The following is a 22,524-nucleotide window of genomic DNA, read 5'->3' as shown; positions in this document are numbered from 1 at the left end:
CCCTATGTCCCAACAATCATTAGCTGCCAGAAAGGTCCCTTGGAAACCCTAGGCAAGCAGCATAAGTAACTGCCGCCCACGGGTTGCTATGAATCAGGCCAGCACAGATCAGGGGCTTAAAGCCATCTTTGTCAACCTGGTCCTTTCCAATTTTGCTTGTCCTGACTGGAGGATCTGGCCCAAGGCTCTTGTCATCCATGTATTCAGGGAGGGATATTGAGCCTTGGCCTGCTAAACCCAGGGTTGTGAGTTCAATCTTTGAGGGGGCCATTTAGGGATCTGGGGCAAAAATCTGTCTGGGGATTGGTCCTGCTTTGAGCAGGGGGTTGGACTAGATGACCTCCTGAGGTCCCTTCCAACCCTGACATTCTATTTCATAGTAATCTACTATGTTTAAGCCTTACTCTTGAATCTCGTATTTCCTCTAATAGACTGTCATAGGCTATATTGTTACAGAAATTCCTTAAGTGAATTGAATTGCCTGTTCTATAAAAATGCAATCAGTCAATAAAAATACTGGCAAAATTTTTCAAGCACCGGTACCTAAAGATAATCATCAGAGCATCTTTAAGCACCTAAATGAGTGGCTTAATTTTCAAAGGTCCTGAACACTCCCGTGGCATAGATTTTAGTGGGAGCTGCAATTTTCCAGCACCTCTGAAAATTTATATGGACTTACACGCTTAACCTTAGGCATCCAAGTTTGCAAATCTTGGCCAAAGTGCTTATATACCAAAAAAAAAAAAATCTATTTGATAAGTACATTTTATAAAACTAAAATATCATACATGTAATTTTTACAGGTAATTACACATGTGTGTGTTTGTGTGTGTGTTTTCTTAGGTGGACATATGCTAAATATTGTTATATGCACATATACAGAACAATTCCTAGAGAAATAATGCCTTGGGTTAAATGGATGCTTTACAGATTGTCTGTGCAAATACATTTGTATAATTATGCCATGTGTTGCTTCATGCATTTTCATGTGTTAATTGCAGAAAATCTGTCCAAAAAGTTAAAAGAAAAGTCAAATAAAACCAGTTGCAGTTGATGTGCTATTATTCAATATGGCAGCTTTAAGAAGAAAAACACTTACATTCATTTACATTCTGTGTTTTGTTTAAATTATGATGCCTCCAGCTTTCCCATTTGACATTTTTTAGCAACTTAATTATTATTACCAAGGAAGAATTTTAATAATGGTGTTGTTTACACTGGATGCATCCCATGGGAATTAGAGAGAATTACCCAGATTGAGAAGAGAGGGAGGGAGGGAAGTAATATTTTGAAAACCCAGTACACTCTTTGCTGGAAGCATCTGTTCTTACTCTCTCTTTTCTTTCTAGAGTCTTGATATCATTCACAGCCTAGACTGTCTGCAAACAGGGACTAATTTTGAGGATTCCCTTTCCCTTCAATATTCCTTGTTGTTGTTCTTCCTGTCCTTCCTTGTTTCTGAATCTGTGCTCCTTGCTTGGCAGCAACACAGCCTTGAGGTGATGCTAGTAGATGTTGAAGCAGGGTTAAATTACTGTTTCAGTGGCTACCCTGACTGAGTGGCTCTGGGATGTTGTGAAGGCAATTCAGAGAGCTACATTTTCAATCAGCCTTAACCACGTTTCATTCCTGCATCTGCACAATTATCTGAGGCCCAATTTGAGGGCTCACTCAGGTGTTTGTACATTGACATTAATTCTAAGTTGCAATGCAAATGGCTGTTGGTGGAAAAACTGTGGACACAATTATTTGTGTCTGCAAACTGAAGGTACAAAGATGAAGGGCAGCATATTTTGCCTAGGGAACGGCTGGCATTGCTTAACTCAGTTTACAATCCAGTACAGCCTGGTCACTTCCCATTGAGCAAACTGCTTACCCAGGGGTGTATGTGTGATGTCTCCAGCCACCAATAATAGGATGCGTAAGATCCTGTTGTTTTTCATTACTCCATAGGGAAATCCTTCTCTGAAGCATTTTCATGGTATGTGATCTTGGTGTTCTGCAATTTGTTGCATGATGAAAAAGCCTCTTTTTTGTGTGTCTTTAAAAAAACCTAGCTCACGTTATGAGGATAAAAATGTTCCTATTTTTGATGCATTGCTTTATATCTTTTCATTTTAAAAAAATAAATGTAAATATTTCTAATCAGCTCTGATGCACTGTGTTATCCCTGCTGGCATATTTGCTAATAATTACCAGCTAATTGCAGGGGGCGGACGGGAGGGGAATACCAAACAAGTTTATACCTACATTTTCAAAGTGTTTCCATGGGAATTTAGTTTCACGACACCATTGTCATTTCCAGTATACAGCAACCATTTCTAACAAAAGATTACCTTATTGCAGAACATGTTTTCACTGTATAGCCGCTATATCGTTACTAGTCATGTTTAGTAAAATTTGTTATTGTTGCCTTTTGACCGGGCTTTTCAGAATGTGAGTCAATCTGGCTGCTATTTTCCAAGAAGGTTAGCTGGAGGATCTAGTTTTCTCTACCTGTTGTGAGTGGTACTTCAGTTTAACTGATTTTCAAAGAAGAAACAATGGGTGAAATCCTGAGCCTATTGAAGTCAATGGCAAAAATCTCATTGAGTTCAGTTGGGTCAGGATTTCCTCGAGTATCTTTGAACACCTCCAAAATGCTAACAAAATGGGTCTTTTAATAATGACAGAAACAGAACTTTGCTTTTTAACTTGAGGTGTGGGCTCTAATTTAATAACATTGCTCCCTAATTTCTCATCATATAAAAATACACATGAGTTTGAACGTAATTTACAAATTAAGGTGAGATTCCAGCAAACATCCCACTGGCTTCTGGTAGATCATTCATGTAGGTTTCAGAATCTGGGCCTAAATCTGGGCTAAAGCGAGTCAAATTCTTTCCTTGTGAAAGCACTCAAAACTGCATTTAAATTAATAGCAGCGCACTCAATTACGGCAACAGAGAATTTGACCTGAGTATCCCAAAATGAGGAAAATATATGATCTCACATCAGAATTTGGGTATTAATGGCCCATTGCACCAGCAGTATCTGTAGCTTGTGATAGTCCTGTAGATTTATGATAAAGTTTGGAAAAGATGATGCTTGGCTTACTTTCTCACCCATCATTATATTAGCAAGTGAGTGATTTTCTTTAAGTTATTAGCATAACATCAATGCTCATTATGGCCAGATTGTACTTTATATCTTACACCAAATCCTTAAGAGCATGAGGTCAACTTAAAGAACAAAGAGAAACAAAGGACCATTATTGGAGCATATTTGTTTGCTCCACATCATAAACTCTCAAACCTAACATGTGGCTGCACTGATTATACAAGCTGTGGATATTTACCAGTCTGGGGACATTGAGAACATATCTTTTATTTTGTAGCTCATTTCTTGCATCTAGCTGCATTGGCCATATAGCATACATTTCTTCGAGAGCCTGCTGAATGATCAGTTTATCACACAGTACAAAATACCGACAAGGGAACTTAGCATCAAAATGTTTATTCATCATCACAATAGATGGACCATCAAGGCATGGGGCTCTATGAAAGGCTTCAGTGCATACATGTGAAAATGCAGCATTTGCAGTTCAAATATACAGTTCTGAATTACAGCTCAGATCAATACAGTGGGAAGATTGAGATTATCAATCTCGAGGGGGTCTCGGTTACACGGAATTGACTGGCAACCGCATAATGACTCAGGTTCAGCCCACCAGTTTAGAGTCAGGGGGATAGATCTGCAGGCGCCAGTCATCATCATTTCCTTATCGACAGGGTCCAGGTGGCCATTTGTCTTCTGCTACCTTAGTTGTCTTGGTCCAGTTCAAGTACTTAATCCTTCGAGCTGCGTCTGAGTGATCAATGCACAGCTACAGCTGGTTGAAGGGGACCAAATCCATTGAACAGTTGATTTGGTTCCATTTTACCAGCTTTAGCAAAGCATTTGGCCTCATGGCTCATGGAAAGCAAAAAGGGCGATTCCTCAGGACTCTTTCCTTCACAGCCGCCTGGACCTCGTCTGGTTGCTGCCCTGGTTCAAACAGCTTCGTTTTCAGGCCGTCGGGATTTATTTAAGCTTCTTAGCTGCTAGGTCTGAACAGTGGGTCTGAATGTAATAGATAATTTGAAGTAGTGGCCTTCCTACTCTGCCATAATAACCTCCGGGCCATCGCACTTTTAAACCCATTATTTAATTTCTTCTTCTTCAAGAGCTAAAATACTATTAGGCTCCAACATAAGTAAAGGCCATGGGCTTAATCTGGGTACTTAAATCCCCCACCTCACGCTTTCTTCCTTTAAATGTTTTATTGTTTGCTGTTCTCCTTTCTGTTTTATGCTTTGCTGCTCACAAGGATGACCTGTAGGTACTGGCTACAGAGGCCAGTAGAACATGTGCAATGTCACTCACTATTGTGAGTCATCCTGTGATTGAACAGTTTGGGGTTGGATAGGACATCTTCTCTCAGGAATGTTCCTCAGCAGATGGGCCTAAACATTTCCAGGGGTTAGCAACCTCTGTCTCGGTACCCACCAATCCACATTAGCTTGTAACTTGGCATTAAAGGCAGGATTTTCGATATGTTTAATATCTGCTTGAGACAAGTGATGGGGCGGGGCGGCAGGGGAGTTTGGCCACCTGCAACTAACCAAAGGAGAGCAATGAAAAGGGAAGTAAAAAAGAGGAGCAAAAAGGAAAACAGCTATTGTTTCATGGCAACCTTCTATTCCCTTTGATTTGTTGTTTGAAAAGGGGTAAGGAATCAGGATGGGAAACCAGAAATAAAGCAAGTTCTGAGGACTATACAATACTTAGTGCTGGTAAATGCTGTTTGCCCAAATTGCAAGCATGGAAGTTATGTTTCAGCTACCTGAGAGAGATTTGTCTCACAAGGCTCTGCAGAATTAACAGTCTGTGATGTGCTGTACAATAAAATCAGTTTTATTGGGGGGGAGGGGGTGCCAAACATGAATATTGCATATATCTTTGTCTAACATATGTAAAGAATTTTTAAGCTTAGTAAGGGAAAGGTGACGTTGCAGCAGTCCACCAACTGTGCAAATTGATAACAGGAGAATAATGCCTGTGCTTAGAACCACTGCATGTAGAAATATAACAAATGGGCCAGCATTACAGCTCACCAATACAGGCTTTGAGTTGTATCTGTAAGTATCATAGATCACTTAACTGCTCAAAACCGTTACTCTAAGCTTCCTATAAATAAATGGGAGGGGGGAAGAGGGCGGAGGAAAGAGAGAATAGCTTTTAAAGAAGAGCTCTACAATTAATTAAATCAAGTTATCTCTAGGAACCATTTTAAGAGATAATCAAGTCAAGGAACTAAATAAACGTAGACAGAGAAGACATGGAAGTATTAAACTCATCCTTTGGCTAATTGTAGGGGGGGGGGAAGGAATTATTTACTGGTGGTAGAGTGGGGAGGAAATGCCTTCAGTTAACAATGCTTCAAGGAGCATGCAACCTAAATCGTGACAGGCACGGGCATTATGTTTCAGCATGCAACAAACTGTGTAAGCTGTTGACAGCAGCGCATTTAAGACATGCCGTGCGACTGGCTGGACCCGGTCCGCCCTGACGTTCCACTGATGTTATGGGAATGTTATCTGAAAGCAGCCATTAGAGAAGAGCTGCAGCACTGGATCACGCATCCCTGTGCTAATACTTATGCTCAGGAGGGTACACAAATGTACCAGGTTACAGAACCTTTGATACTGAGGTGAGTGTCACCTGGAGGTAATACAAAAAGATCTTCTATCTTGAAGAGCTTTCTGCCTTTGTCTCGATAGTCTAATACAGATGTGTTATAGACAGCACAGGGAAGCTCAAGAATTTATCACAAATTGTCAATATTCCTAATGAAGCAGAAGATTCGACATGCAATAGAATTAGCCTGCATTGAACCATTGTACTGGGGCCATCCTTCTGACTCTAGGAGTGAGCCTGGCTACACTACTGGATAGTCCAGTCTAAACCCCTTTTGAAAAATGAACACCCCTCAAAGCCATTCTCATTACAAGCTAAAAGGCCAAATGAGACAAAGTACTGTTGGTCTTCATCTGAATACACAAATCATTTTTAGATCAAATGCATTAACAATTTATCATTCTAAAATCCAATCAAAAGGAAAAAACAACAATACAGAACATTGATTTTCTACAGCTTTATCTTAATGAAGTGCACATCCCCTTAGTAATTAGCCTTAGAAGGTTTTTTTCTCTCCCACAAGTTAATGTGTTATTTGATTTCTATCCAAATGTTGCTAAATCTGAAGGAATTTCCCAAAAATGAAATGCCCTTTGATAACACAGAGAGCCTCTTATCTCTCACTTTGTTGGTTTTTCACCAAAGGGCCCATACCTCTACTGCAGATGATTCAATTTGATTGCATTGTATCTTTGCAAGGATGTTTAAATCAATGCCCCAGTTGCTGTATTCTGCACAAAGTGTAATTTGCAAGCCATAAACTATAAACTAACTGGTTATTTTTTCCTTACAGCTGTCAAATATTAATCATATTATAATAGATTTAAATCACATATAATAGAAAGATTGTACTGCATTTTCTTAACATCTCTTTTTAAAATGCGAGTATACAACCCCCAAAAGTACAGCACAGACAGGGCACATGCATCTTCTGCTTAGATTTTATTTGAACTTATTAAAAAGCACTTGGGGGGACTAGAGTAGTTGCAGACATCTCACTTGCTACGGAGTCTTTCAAACCAAGACTATTACCTGAAGTTAATAATATGTATATTTAACTTACACATCTCTGTAGAACTCACCTGTCTCCCACAAACACAATGAGGTTTCTGCTTATGGCTAACAAAGACAGCAAAGCAAGAACAAACTTACCACAACCCCATGTTTAACATTGTATCTCCAAAACACAATCACTGTCAATTTTTATTATATGGAGATAATTATATACCTCATAGAGCTAGAAGGGACCTTGAAAGGTCATCAAATCCAGTCCCCTGCCTTCACAACAGGACCAAGTACCATCCCTGACAGATTTTTGCCCCAGATCCCTAAATGGCCCCCTCAAGGATTGAGCTCACAGCCCTGGGGTTAGCAAGCCAATGCTCAAACCACTGAGCGATCCGTCCCCTAACTGCTCTATGTCCCAGTAATTAATACCAATATACAAATATACTCCAAGCTTGTTTTGTGCCTCTAAGGTAAAAATGTACAACACTGACAATACTTTGCTGAGATGCCACCTTCCTTCCTTCTCTATTCTTTGGGCTAGAGAGAACTTTAAAATCCTATTTCTGCAATGATGCTAAACAGAGGACAATTGTTTCAATCCTGCTGCAGTGGTTATTTGCTTAAATGCAATTGATAATTTGAGAGTCCACGTTTATTTGGATGTTACACCTTGTTACTATGGTATATATCAATTGGCACCATGAAGAATAAAGCAAACAAAACCTACTATGGAAAAAATATTAGCCAGTTTGTCTCTTATTAATGTTTAAGACAGAGATAGGCCTGAATCAAAATCTTGCATCTGAATATCCAGATCTGGATCCAAATTTTGCTACAGGGCCCAGTGTAAGTAAAGGGCCACATTCAAACGCAGAGCTAATCCACCCAAAAAATGCAAGGAGTTCACAGTCTGGATTTGATGCAAATGCTATGTTTCAGATACATCTCTAATGTAAGAGAGAGATTAGCAGCAGTGCCCCTTCTACAATGGTCATATTTCTCTGAGGTGTTCTGGTGCCTAAATACGTAGACCTTAGAAATGTAATGGAGAAAACTCTGAAGTCATTGATCTGAAATGCAGCAATATGTATGTGTTTCCTGAAGCTGCATCTGTTGGATTCCGCAATTGCAATACTATTCTAGGGTACTAAAAGAGAACGAAGCTGGTCCCTAATACAGTTGGTGCATTTTATGAACCAAACAATTAAAGAGGTTTTAAAATATCTGCTGATTGCGTAATCCTATCCAGGGCAGTGTATTCAGCATTTTTAAACAACCACTGATACCACATACGGCTGTATACTACAAAACACCAGCAGTCCTGTTAAAATCAATAGAAAATTAGATGCTATGAAAATGCAATATGTGTCCAATTAGTTATAATTGGAGCAAATGGTGATGTAGATAAACTCCCAGAGTAAGATGTATTTGCCCAGAATACGCACTGCCTACTTTATGCACAGCACAATATTGGCAGTCCCCTGCTCTGATGTATCCTATAACATGAATGACGATCTATCTAATACACATATGTTAACTCTCATCTAATTATGGAGTTGCACAGAGCTTTTAGGATTGCTTTGGTGCACTACTGTGTGTTGTGACAAATGATTCTCCGCCACACAGAAAACTCCCTGTTATACTTGACAAATTATTCCAGCAAACCTGTTTAAGAACTGAAAAATCCTTGAACGCTGTCACAGGTAAAGAAATATGCTGTTTGTGAGATCAGAGGGATTGTTTGTTGGTTCAAAAATTCTGGTTTTAAACTATACACTTGCTTCTTTTCCTCATGTCTTTTGTTTTGTCAGTTCAAAAACCTTCATACCAACTATTTTTCAAGGCTCTTTCAACATTTAAAAGCTCGGTTGCATGACCAAACAGAAACTAGGTTATTTGATTCTAGTTTATTTTTAACACTGTTTGTGCAACATATTGGGTCCTTCCTCTGTTAATCTTATGACTAAAGTAAATGAGCAAAGTTCCTATATCACGCAGCTATGCCCATAACATTACAGTACACCCATAGACAAGAGATATCAAGCCAAACCTGGTAAAATTGGTCTAAGAAGTTTCACTGCATTACTAATACATTTAATAGAGACCCAGTTCAGATATCATGGGGTATTACAATTATCATTTGACTTGTTTGCATTTATTGTTCACATAAATAGCAAAGAATCACAGCCCATCAAGGAAATATGTCTGCGTTTATCCACCCCCTAATCCGTTTACCATCATCAGACACTGTTACTTACGTCGTTTAAGGAAGGGCTCGTCAGAAAAAAAAATAGATAGTAGCTTGTGTTTGCTGTGCTGACTCAGCCAAAGTATGGCACAAGAAATGCTAAGGCTCAATCCATAACTAGTCAAAGAATGCATTCTTTCGCAACACTGATAAAAGTTTAATACACAGTTGCCCGGGTTTTTAATAAACTTGTCACCAAACGAGTAAAGGAAATTGATGGGGGCTTTCCTAGGAATAAATTCGGTTTCAAATAGACCAAATGAACATGGGGGACAGAGTGCGGGGAAAACAGCCAGGCGAGGGCTACTTTTGCTGTTCTTTGCAGAAATGGCAAGATAGATTTTTTTTGTGTCTTAGGACTTCAGTAAAAACCTGGTTTCATTTAGAGAAAGAAATATGTTTCTGCTCACAAGTGCATCAGAGCCCTGACACCAATGAAGAAAAAGAGAAGGGACAAACACTGTGTATTAAATTAATAACTAACACATTCCTAGATAAGAAAATACCATTTCACATCTAAAGGGTATTCAGGTATTTATTTTTTTCTTTCCCTTACTGACCGCTTAGGGTTATGCAATGTGTGCTACTGAGAGGTGTTATTTTTGGTATATCTTCATCAATGCATTCTCTGACAGTCTTTTTTCATGTGCTAAATATTTCAGATCGAAAACAAGAGTATGATATTCTTTGCTGGTTATATCATTGAAATAATTATATAGTCTAAACAAAAGAAGGGTAAGAAATCTTACTCCTTCTCCCCCAACTTATTCTGCCTTTACATTCCCCATGCTCATCCTTCAACAGAATTTCTCATGAACAGATTGACGTACATTTCAGTTGTGTCCCCCAAATGCATCATCTACATAAAAATCTCATCCTCTTAGCCAGCCCTCTGTGTATCCACATAAATTCCATGTCCCCCATTCCATTCAAACAGGCTATGGACTCCAATCCGAGTCCCATTCAAGCAAAAGTCAGTGCTTCCTTTGATGACCTGGTTAAGGCCCCTACTGCCTAGATTTATACAAAGGAATCTGTCTGTCTCATACTTACATACTGTATATATCTATATCTAGACATGACTATATTATAAATCAAATCCACAAGTGCTATTCATTATTTGCCATTTATCTTGATCAATTGGATGTCTCTAGATTATTATTGCGGTTATTGTTTATTTATTTATTTATTATTTCTTCTTTGGGATGGGGAGTTTAAAAATGTTGCTTACCAGGACTAAATTTAAGATTTAATTCAAAACTCCCACAGACTTCAAAGGGAGCAGGACTGGACCTCTTAATGGGATCAAATGCCTTATTTTGTTTACTTCAGTAATCACTTACACTGTTTCAGTTTCTGCTGTGTGAGGGTTGTCCCTTGCTCTCTCCCTGCAAATTTAATTTAAACTCAATGGGCTAAAAAGGGAAAGGCAAAGTCATGCCTCCAAAGTAGAAAGAGTGACTTTTTGAGATTGACAGTTGGTGTCCTAGCCTTCAAAATGAACTTTATTCTTGGTTGCTGTTAGGTCACCAGATTCCTGCTCCTGTCGCATTAGCCGACTCCTGAAATGCCTGTGTTTTACTTGCCTATGTAAGGCCTTCGCAGGAGTGGCTCGTGTTCTTACAGCTGTTTGATCACTGATCGCATTGCACGTCTGCGTTTGGTTATCACGAGGAGGCCTGCACTACTTGACTGCCCAGATGACATCTGAATACAGTTTCACCAGAAGGGCAGCTGAGAATGAGGACTATTTATATCAGCTGTTCTGTAGTCCCCTTGGACTCATCAGATGGCCTCTGGGCTTTTTTAGATAGCGGCACACTTTCAAATACTGGCCATATCTGGGCATGGCGAACAACTTGCAAACACAGCACCGTGCTTTATTAAAAAAAAAAACCCTCAACAACAATAAAAAGCCCTGCATCTGTTCAGGATGTCAATTGGCCTGACAAAATATTATGTATCCCCTTCCTTCAGAATGCTGTTGGTGAATGATCTGATTGCTGAAAACTTCTGCTGTTGAGTTCCCCTTGAAAATAGTAATTCCTTCATTATTAAAAATACATTTGTTCTCTGCATCGGCTCCATTTGTGCATATGTATAAAAATTACATACACAATACACATCTGTCATTTACTATGTGTATATACTTACCATACGTGTACATAGTGGAGTGGGTGTTGAAGCTCTACATAATTAATACTGCTAAAGATAGGGCTAAAATTGTAGATTAGATTTAATAGGACTTACAAAAAAACTTTTAAAAGTATGCTATTTGAAACAACATATCTTTAGATTGAAGGCAAGATAAAAGAAGATGTGAATTGATCTGCATATGCATCTATATCTGTAGAGTATAAACACCCTAGAAGTTATGTGCTGCAAGGCCATGGAAAGAAAGCACTTGCATTACACAGATTCCTTAGCTTCAGAAAAATCACAGGACAAAAGCCACGTTGCTCTGTTGCACACAAACTGGCAAGAGGCACTTGAGAGTCTGAAAACTGGGGACAAATAAGGCGGCACAACTCCAAGTGCATAAGCTTCATGACAAAAATCGTTGCTCACTCTCTGAACTGCTTTGCGAAGTCAGCGTTGGCTCCTTGCGTTCTCTTTCTCCTGCAGCAATGGAATTCTTCCATTAGACACTAAAGTCAAACCCGACTCTTTGGATCATTTTGAACAACCCAGGCTATGTTGGGCCTACTCTCCTTCCTGTGCATGCTGAGCCATTTCTAGGAGCCATACCAGGCTTCATGCCTGTGTAACACCAACAGACTGTGGGCGGGATCGAACCAGGGACCTCTGGAGCTGAGAGCAGGATCGAACTGGGGACCTCTGGCGCTTAGTGCATGAGCCAAAAGCCAACTGGCTGTTAGCTAAGGCTGTAGTGCAGACTCATTAATCTCTTTCTCTCTTACGTGGTCTCAGTGCCACTAGATGGGACAGAACACCACACCCGGGAGGTGTGTGGGTTACACACGCACTACACCAGCTAGATGTGGTTAGTACAGGTAGAAGTGAGTCAGATGTCCCATAAATGGCTTTGTAAAATCACTACAGACTAGGGTTTGGGCTTATCTTTAAAAAGCCTATTGTCCTGGAATGCCTGAATATGGCTAATGCTACTCTGGATAAAATCTTGACTCCACTGAAGTCGATGGGAGTTTTGCCATTAATTTTAGGTGGAGCCAGGATTTCACTCTCTGTTTAATACACAGTGCAATGGTAAACTGAAACATGTCAGTATATCATATATATTGTGGATACGTATGTGTGGATGGGTTTGCAGTAGCGGTGAATGATATTTTACATAATAATACTTAGTAGTTAGCTATGCAGTGTTGTTGTAACCATGTCGGTCCCAAAATAAAAAATAATGGGAGATATTTAGATAATGGGCCAAATTCATTCGTGGGTCTACACACCATCTGAGTTAATGAATTTATATCAAGGACAAGTTTGATCCATTGCTAGTTAAGTGCTTAAAATACCAGCTCAATACTAGAGAGAGAAGGTGGGTGAGATAATATCTTTTATTGGACCAACTTCTGTTGATGAAAGAGACAACCTTGTCTCTCTAGTATTGAGCTGGTATTTTAAGCACTTAACTAGCAATGGATCAAACTTGTCCTTGATATAAATTCATTAACTCAGATGGTGTTTAGACCCACGAATGAATTTGGCCCATTATCTGAACAAAACTTCAACAATTCTACAGAGATAAGTGCATAAATGTTATTCACCTTGTTTTGCAGATGGGGAAACTGAGGCAGAGAGTTTTAAATGACAAAGACCACACACATGAGTGTCAGAGTCGATGATAGAAGTCAAGACTTCTAGATTGCCAGCGCCCTCCGTTAACCACTAGACTCCATTTCTCTATCAATAACCTTGTACAGTCCAATGGAAATACTTTTTTTAAATGTAGCTGTCCACTTTGAGAACCACTGCAATACCAGGCTGCAAAGATTAACCCTACTAGCATTCACTAAAAGGGAACAGCAACTGGTGTATTTAAAAGGCAGTTCTAAGCTTTCAGGGGGATCAAACAATAAGCAAATATACTTATCCTGACAGAGCACCCTCAGTCACTATTAGATACATGATGTGGTGGAACTATTTTTTTAAAAATATATCCTAAGCAATTCATGCCATTTGCATTTGTCCTCAAACCTATGATGGGAGGTCCTGCTAACTGACTGAAAAGAATAATTATCAGCTTGGGGCTCACAAAGGCTTCTTTCTTTCTTTCTTTCTTTCTTTCTTTCTTTCTTTCCAAGGCCTTCTCTTGCTCTGGGCCTAAACCAGTCCTGGGAAACACAAGGGAAGCCCTGCCCAGCTAGGCTGGTGTCAAAGGAAGGGAGAGATACTGCAGTGCAGTACTGATCTTTTCTGCAATCAGACGTGCAGACTAGTCCAAACCCTGAGTCAGCACAATTTCTTTTTTGATTGGTTGATCTGAGTAACATACTTTCAATTTATGCTAAAGTGGCAGCAATTAATACATTTCCCCCTCTCCCTGCCTTGCAAAAAACCTTTGAATCAAATGCACAAATCTCATCCCCAAAGTCACGCTCTGGTCCTAAATATTCTAAGGCTCTTTCATTTTTAATTTAGGGCATTAAAAAAAAAATTTGCAATCCAAGCTATGCTCACTTTGATCGACTTGTGCTGCAGCAGCTAAAATATCTGTCCTGCAGGTCAATCTAATCATGCTTAATAGCAGTTTATTCTTCAACGCACCATTTTTCACATTGGGTCGACAGTTTTAAATGAGATTGCTGATGCACCCCTTTACTAATGCTTTTACCAGGGCCAGCACATGCTTTGAAATACTTGTGCAATAAAATGCTTTATTGCGCTTGATGAAAGCACTATTAAACTTGAATTGCAAACAGACTTTTTTTAGAAGGGGGTACTGAAATTTATTTGGCCACCTGCTCTAAATATATAAAATAATAATAATTATAATCACTTGCCATCAACATGAACAAACAAACAAAACCTAAACACCCACTGGGAAAATTGTACGTCACAAATCGTCCTTGTGCTCTCTTGAGTGTGTGCAAAATAGCCATTTTATACCCGGGGATGGTTTCGCTTACATGCGGAAAATTCATTTCTAAAATGGCTGGATTTTGTGAGGCATAGTATAGGAAAATTTTAACTAATTTGGTCCACTGGATTTACGGCTTTTATAATTCTCAAAGCTACTGTTTCCACAACTGGCATTTCACAATCCTCAATTTGCTATTTGGATGACAGCACCTGAATTTCCCATCTGGTTCCAATAGAATTACTTGCCTAACATGAACTGCGGAGGGATTCTTAGGAACAAACTTAGATTGGACTGGAAAAATGGGAACAAATCTCTCTTGTATAGAGAACAAAATGGAAATAACGTGAATCTTCATTTCAATTGATGAGTTCTGCAGGGATGGGGCCTGTTACAATTTTAATTAAAGAAAGAACTATCAACCAGGCAGTGAGAGTAGCCTAATGTTTTTACAAGGACCTGGGGCCCAATCCGTCTCCCACTGAAGTTGATGGCAGGCTCCCCCTTCCTTTAACTTGGATGGGCACAGGACCGGAGCTCAACTTTTGATGTTCACTCAGTACCATATGCTTTTCATTCTCGTGTGCTCTCCATGAGGCTGTGTTAAGAAGCACAGAGATGGAATCATAGAATCAAAGGGTTAGAAGGGACCGCAAAGGTCATTTGCATTGTTACAGGGAATCAAGTGGGGACAAGAGGGAATTGTAATGGACGTCAGCAAAGTTAAGATCCAGATTTGGGCATTTAGCAGAGCTACAGCAGAAGGCCTCATCGCTGAGCTATACTCTACCGTATGCTGCTCCTTAAAGCACATCACCCCATGCCTTTATCTCCCCTCCACTCATTTTCCTTCTGCCAAGATATTAAAATACCGCAAAGGCGTCGCTTAAAATTATAGCTTCCAAAATATTTACATAAAAATAAATCTGAATGCTTAGTTACTTCCTCATATTAGTAATTCCATAGGATTAACAAGCCTATTAATTTAAAGAGGGAAAAAGTAGGTAAAAATGGTATTAGGAATGCAGGTACCTATTGTAAATCAGAACCAGTGTCCCTAAGCACAAGAGCAACACTAAGCATCGGAAAAGTTTTAGTGAAACCTGAGCTGGGAGGAAAATGGTAGCAACAGAAAGGTAAAATTTGTTTTCTATCTGTGACACTGAGAATCTCTCTCATTTTTAATTCCGTGGATCAGGCTAATGTAGGTGATTTACAATAAGGGGAAGCTGCAACCAAGCCTATGATCTGTAGTTTTACTGCTCAGTTAAATATATTTTCATAACACTAGTGCTTTTATTTAAACATGCAGTGTCGTTGTAGCTGCGTCAGTCCCAGGATATTAGAGACACGAGGTGGATGAGGTAATCTCTTTTATTGGACCAACTTCTGTTGGTCCAATAAAAGAGATTACCTCATCACACCTTGTCTCTTTATTTAAACACAACCTCTTTAATGTCTAACATGGACTTCGTCTGGGGAAGGAGCTGCTGCCTCTGTGAGATGGCTTAGCGGGTTCGGATGTCTTCCCCGTGTAATTCCACCAGTGGCCGCTGCCTTCGTTGGTGGAATTGCAGACTAGGCAAACTTTGTCAGGACATTGCTTCCCTGCTTACTAAATGATTTGGTGTTTGGGGAATGATGGGCTCCTCCCCACATCTACTGCAACAAGGGAAATATTTTTTTAAAACGCGCCTGGTTAAGCAGCTTGGGGGCCCCTAGCGAAATGCATATCAGCAGGTGAAGAACATGAGTCTCCTCACTCCCCCTCCCCATACAGGGAATCTGTCATTCATGCCAAAAGGTCATCCCTTCTGGCAGAAAAACCATAACAGTTTATTGTGGGGACTTGCACCTGTTGCAGGCTCCCAAGGGCCTGTCAGGAGTGGGATTCTCCTAAAGAGCAAAGATCACATGATTTAAAAAAATACCAAGGCCAGAAGGACCACACCCCTTTGAACTATAACAGGTGCTCTTTCTGGTCCCTTACATGTATCTCAGCCCTACACGGTGGAAATGAAGTTAGCTCAGTTTCACTTTCATTCAGTGTAAAGTCTTTTTTTTTAATGAAACTTTGTCAATAAAAAGATTTTCACTTGTCTTAGTCAGCTACAGTTAAACCCTTTCTGCCTTTCTATAGCATTTACTATTAAAAAAAATTAATATCTACTGAATAATATATGGTATAAAACCTCAGTGGTATGCAGCCTGCCTTTTCTAACCAGTTATTCATGAACTCCTGCTTATAGTTAAATCCCCTTTAGCATACATGTAACAAGTGACAACGGTGCTTGCCTTGAATAGAATAAGGACTTTTGCAAAATCCAAATTCAGTATCTCGCTTACTCTTCTGGGCCATTAGAACACGCAACGCTCTACTAATTCCAAAACTAAATGTCTGTTGGTTGCCTGACCACCCCCAGCCTATGGATAGCAAGTTGCCAGGACTCTATCAAAGGAGATGTTAGCAGTAAAGTGAATCGAAGGTGGTGTTAACCAGCAGGCAAATCATTCTATTAAAGCAAAATGTTTCAGGTTAATTTCCGATAGCACCACTAGTTGAGATTTGGTTAACTTTGGGGGAGGAAAAATACTTTTGATGAAGTTTAAAACAAAAGAAAAAATCTGCGTTAGGCACTTTTGTGGGGAGGCGGGTTGGGTTTGGAAGTGCGAGGATACTTTTCGAATGAAATCGCTAAACAAATAAGGGATTACTTCTACATATGTCCAATATCCAATATATAGCGCTATTTTCTTTCGTCCTGATTCACTTCTTAAACCATTATTTCAGAAGAGCAGAAAAATAACCAAATGCATTTTGTTGTACAGTGTAAAAAAAAATGTTTAAAAGCCTAATAAGACTTCCCGAATTCAAGCCTGCTAATTTTATTATTCTTTTGGGGGAAATATATGCACATATTTAGGGCTGCTTGTGCTTTAGCTACGTTTAAATTGTTTTGATGGCTGTTAATTGAATTCATCATAAAGACGATTAGGATATCTTTTCCTGCTGCTTTTAAACATGAGAACTTAGTTTGTACATTAATGTAGATCTAAAATACTGCACAGCTAAGGCAGAATCATTGTATTTTCTCTCTCTCTCTCTCTCTCTCTCTCTCTCTGTCCCCTCTATTCTCCTATCCAATCCCTTTCTCTCTTTTCTCAATTTCAAGCTCAGTCTGCTTTGCTGGCATCTAATCTACTTTTTTTGAGGTGGGGGGGGAGGTACAAACAAATAAAAAAGAGCAGTTGGCCTCTACCCTTGTTAAAAAACACAAGTGGACAGCAAGCTTTCTTCTGGCGTTGCCTTTCAAAGCCCATGCCGCAGTCAGCATATTGAATATTTAATGTCCTGATGAGCATTTCCACCTGCTGACACAGGCAAAGTGACAGAACAATACACGCACTGGAACAAGATCATCAATAGACTCCCCGGTCAGTCTGCCATGTCAGGCATTTAAACAAATTTCTGTCTGTCCTTCTCCCTTTTTTTACATTGGGTCACACATTGCTCCACTGAGAATGATCCCCACCTGAAATACATACTTCTTTACATTCCATAGCTTGCCAGGTTCATATGGGCATATAAAGAAGTATGTCTCTCAAGCAGGTAGTTTCAATATGTGCATTTATATGTTCACAGGAGAAAATAGCGCTGATTCAGAATTCACATCCCAAGAGTGTTCAGTTAAGGCTCAATTTAAAATAGCAGAGTTTCTCTTTCCTCCGGCAACACACACGCACACTTTCCCCACCTCAGACTAATCTCCAATAATCCATAGCTGCTCCCTGCAGGTTTCTGATTTTTTGTCACCGAGAATAGAAATGGACACTACATTGGACAAAAAGTCTGAGCAATCTGGCAATTTGCCCCTTACAATGCTTCATTTTCACATAAATGGGATGGGGGGCTGTGGGGGGAAGCAAAAGAAAACAGAAATCCCATCCAGTTCACCTGAAAAGTAGATATTTCATTTGAAATCCGAAACTTTCAACTACGAAAAAAAATCAGAGAAATCTCTCTCTCTCTCTCTCTCTCTTTCTATATATATATATATATATATATCTTACTGGAGGGATTTCTTTTCTTTTTTCTCCAAAGCGACTAGAAAAAAAAACCTGAATTGTTTCCATCCCAGGATTTAGAAACAACCGCAGCCAATTTGGGGTATATACCACCCAAAAAAATCAGATGTCTGGTAGATAACTTACAAATCAACACCAAGCTTGCCTGTTCCATTCGCCAGGGTTAGAAAAGTCATCAGTTACAGACAAAGAATTGCTTTTATCAATTAGTTGGGGTTAAAACATAAGAAGAAGAAAGGATCTTACCTAGAGACTCCAGAGATTTTTCCTTTGCAGGTCATTGTAAGTGAAACACTACCTTGCAGATACGAAACCCCGGAAAGAAATGACATGCCTTTTGGGGCTTGGGGGTTGGCTTTAAAAAAAAATTTTAAATGTCATCCAGTTGAACTCCATGACAGCTGAAGATGCCTGTAACATACCTGCAGATATGCAAAATAAAAAACAGAATGGGGCAGCCAAAGGTAGATGCCAGAAAGCATAGGCCAGAGTGGAAGTCTGCAAGTTACTCCTCAAGCAACTCCTCTGCATGCGTGTGATGTGTGTGTGTGTGTGTGTGTGTGTGTGTGTGTGTGTGTGTGTATGGCTCTTTCTCCTGTTTGCATTAGTCAGTCGGTCTCTTTTTTTTTTTCTTTCTCTCTCTCTCTCTCGCTCTTCTCCCTCATTGCCTCACAGCCACTCTGAGCTTTAAAGCTCCCCTAACAATGTGGTCCGAGTGGCAGTGCTGAAAATGATGATTGTACTGAATACGAGACTATTATGGGCAGGCTTTAGGCATCAAGCAAACCAGGAGGTCACACGGGGCGCTTAATGCTCATTCAGCATTGCTGTAATGGTATGCTTAGCTTGTCCACTCACCTGCTTCATTTGACTGCTACCCCTAGCCCGAGCCGGCAGATCAATACCAATTTACAGGCAAATGCAGAATGGCTGCCTTAGTGTTAATGAATTTTACCGTTTCTCACAGTCTTCTAATGAACCCTTTAAAGAGGGTTTAAGTAAACTTAGCAAGTGGCAAACTAAGCACTTTGGAATACTTAATTGTATCGATGTTTTTCCACTGCATTTTAGAATATAACTGTGAACTGGGAAGTAAATATTTCCCAGTTCCCAGTCAACTTCTATCACCACCGAAAAGAAACAGAGCGGTCCCACTATGCCAGTGTTTCGGAAGGTTAATTACTGTGAAGCCCTGGAAGTCACTTTACTCCTGCCGTGTTACACTGCTCACGTGCTTTAGTCCGATTTTGTTTAACATCTTTTTTTGATTCCTTTTTGTTTGTTTGACTTATCACTTATTGTTATTTGTCTAATTTAAAGGCAAATTTCAACCTTTTGGGACTAAAGAAAAGAGAGATGGACCTGTAACACTATCAGAATGCACAACTGCAGGGAAATTAAGGCAGGAGAGAGAATTAGACACACCAATAGTGTGAATGAACATCTGATTGCTCTGATTTCAGGAAAAATCAGACACTCAGGGAGAGTTTTCCATGGCCGAGACATTCAGTTGAATTTTGTTTTCCTTTGTCCCAACAACAGTAAATGTAAGTGTGGGAAGAAGGATGGTTACTTAATTTCTTCGACCTCTAAAACATTTGTAATCGACATATCATTAGCTTTCCCTAAATAAATGTTGATGTATGCTCTCCTGTACAGTCCCAAACTTTTGAAGATGAATTGGACACCAACTAAAGGATAATAAGGAGAATCTTGCATAAGGTATTTAAAAGTAATGGGTTTAAAACTAAAGATTAGGAAAAGAACCCCTATCGAATGACTTATAAAAGTCAAGGCAAGTTTATCCAGTCTTGCTGAGGACAGCAAGTGGCAGTTGGTTTTATACTAGTAACACCTGGGTGGAAGTGTATTTCATTTTTGTTAATTCACTTTCAGGGTCTTCATGGAAATTCATGTTTTTCCAAAAATGCCCCTTTTTAATTTTTTTGGCATAGTAAAAAATATCCGCACCCCTGTTTTACATTTCGTCAGGTCATGTTGTGTTCCAGTTACCCAACTTTCCCTCCCTCATCTGAGCTGGTTTAACTGTCTGTTGATTCATTCAGAGTGGAAAATGTTGCATGCTGATTGGGGGCATACAAATCTTGGGAAAGGGAAATCCTAAATTGTTGGTGTCATTTGACAAAGGAGGAGTGCAGAGATGAGGAGCTGATGAAAGCAAGGAAGACAGCCTGAGCTAATGGAAGTGAAGTTAAATGTGGGAGGGGAGAGTACGAAGGGGGGGGGAGGGATGACATGTGTTCATGCTCACAGGGCTTTCCTCCTTTGCCTCAGACTCTATGTACTTGTCTAGTCATTTTACAGAATTCTGTCTGCAGCTGGACAGCACCGAACTTTTTGGAGCTGCAAAGAATGGGAGATGCAGGAGAAGGTCTTTATTCATGGGGGCAGTGGGGAGAAGTGAGAAAGGACGTTGAAATGAGGTGGAAGTTTGTGTTAGTTCAAGCCAAGCCCGCCCGCAATCCGTTCTGAACAGTTTAGATTAAATTGAGTCACTTTCCAAAAAATGTCTGAGGCATAGACGATATCATCAGTTCAGGAGAAACCCAGCAATTAAAATGACAGCACAAATCAAGGATTTCTGACTATACAATTACACATGATTGTACATTCTTCAATCTCTAATACATACACACACACACACACATAGGCTTATTATATATACACAGATATAATATATATTGTATTCACATAATATATATTACATATTACATATATTTATATAATGTGTATATTAGTATATATATACACACACACTATGCAATATATCTCTACTGTGCATATATGTATAGATATTTATCATTATATGTGTGTGCATGGGTGTGTGCATATATACACCACTATAATAAAAAATGTCATGACCACAGTCAGCTCTTTGCTTCAGAAGCAAGAATAGTCAATTGGCACATGAAGTGTAACCTGCATTTTAAATTCCTTGCAGTGAAAATATAACTTCTCTTCCTCTGACTTTCCTTTTCTGATTGTCCATAACCCACATGTCTGTAATTAATACTCGCTACTCAGCATTTCAATGGTTAATCACCGCAGTGTTGAGATCATGGCAACTTAGGGTAAGTTTAAACACATTTCAGCATTGCTCTTGTTGGTATTATTTCAGCTCGCAGCTACTGGGTATTAAAAAAAAAAAAAAATCCCCCAGGTGTCATTAGCCAGCCCATATCAGTATTAGGCATTTAAAGGCTGGTTTAACCTTGCAAAATGATTGCATGTCCAAGTTCTGACATTTCAGTTCAGATTATTCTAGTCCAGGGCTTTAGCTTGCGCTGCAGTTTGTTTTTTAAAAATGCGGAGTATGCCACAGCAGAACAAGAAAAAAAGGTCTCCTAACCCACCCACATATTAAAACACACATTCTGTACACAAACACACAGTCAACAGAGCAGAGGCACACATTGAAGTCCCTGGGCCAGTTTGATGGGCACCGAGTCCTGCATTAGCCAGGAAAGTGTTTAAAAACAAGCTGAGCTGGTGCAGTTAAAAGAAAGACAGATAGGAGAGGGGGGGGGGGAAAAGACATACCAGTTAGAAGATTCTGTTGCAGCAGTGGAGTCACCAGAGCACTAGCTGAAAGCTGAATCAGCTTTCGAGAGTTAGGGATGCATAGAGGAGGGTCATGGAATCACAAGGTAATAATGCGCTTCATGCTGCAGCCGTCAGCCTTCTCCTTAGAGCCAATCTCTAATGCAGGAAGGGAAAAAGAGAGCAGGCCCCGTAATAGTATTAGCCCTCACTTGGAGAGAAAAAAAATTATGAGGCAACCCCCCCCATACACACCCCCTCCAACAAGCACCACTACAACTCAATCCCTCCTGCTGCATCGCAGGCTTAGTGGGGGGGGGGGGAGGGAAGGGAAGGAGGGAGAGCTTTAAAGCTTACAGCTAAGGCTAAGACACAGCGCTAGAGAGAGAGAGCACTGAAGAGCACAGGCAGAATAGAAGGTTGAAGCAGGAGTTAAGGAGAGACAACCTTCCATGCTCAGCTTGCCGCACACCTTGATGCATAATGGCTGTGTCTGCAGAAGTCTCCCATCTCCCGCCCTTCCTCTCTTCTCTTCCCCCCCCCCCTGCCCCTCCAAAGGGTCAGCCTGAGGTAGAGGTCAGGATGCAACCAAGAGCACGCATGCAAAAAAAAAAAAAGAGGGGGGGGGCTGCTGCACAGAGTCTGGGGGGGCGGGGGGAAACCTCTGATCAGGAAACGAGTCCACCTTTCCAGTGCTTATATACCCAGCTAAGCATCTGAAACATGCACTCCCAGGCAAGTGGCCCCTTTTCATGCCATTGCCTCCCTGACCATATTTAGTCAACCATGGCAAAAAATAGCCTGTCAGCTGGAGACGGCGGAGCAGGGAGTATTTGGAGTTCAA

At 40.1% G+C, this 22,524-nt stretch overlaps 1 long non-coding RNA gene across 35 annotated transcripts in view; it reads right to left on the bottom strand.

Annotated features, from left to right (window-relative positions):
• The window catches only part of LOC101947879 (uncharacterized), an 88,782-nt gene that overhangs the window by 65,777 nt on the left and 481 nt on the right, over positions 1-22,524 (bottom strand). For 25 of the 35 annotated variants that reach the window (XR_010592349.1, XR_010592355.1, XR_010592365.1 and 22 more), the window contains exons 1-3: positions 22,153-22,353; positions 21,681-21,839; positions 18,366-18,541 (exon numbers count right to left, since the gene is read on the bottom strand). This is a non-coding gene — a long non-coding RNA (uncharacterized LOC101947879). Of the gene's footprint in view, positions 1-3,479; positions 4,102-18,365; positions 18,542-21,680; positions 21,840-22,037; positions 22,355-22,524 lie in introns of those variants that run through there. The other 10 variants (XR_010592346.1, XR_010592345.1, XR_010592348.1 and 7 more) reach the window with 8 other exon arrangements.

This window comes from Chrysemys picta, chromosome 13 (genome assembly GCF_011386835.1).
Source record: "Chrysemys picta bellii isolate R12L10 chromosome 13, ASM1138683v2, whole genome shotgun sequence".
In the NCBI taxonomy this organism is placed as follows: Eukaryota; Metazoa; Chordata; order Testudines; family Emydidae; genus Chrysemys; species Chrysemys picta.
The sequence above is the reverse complement of the archived record's forward strand: the minus strand, read 5'-3'. Positions and strand labels throughout refer to the sequence as shown.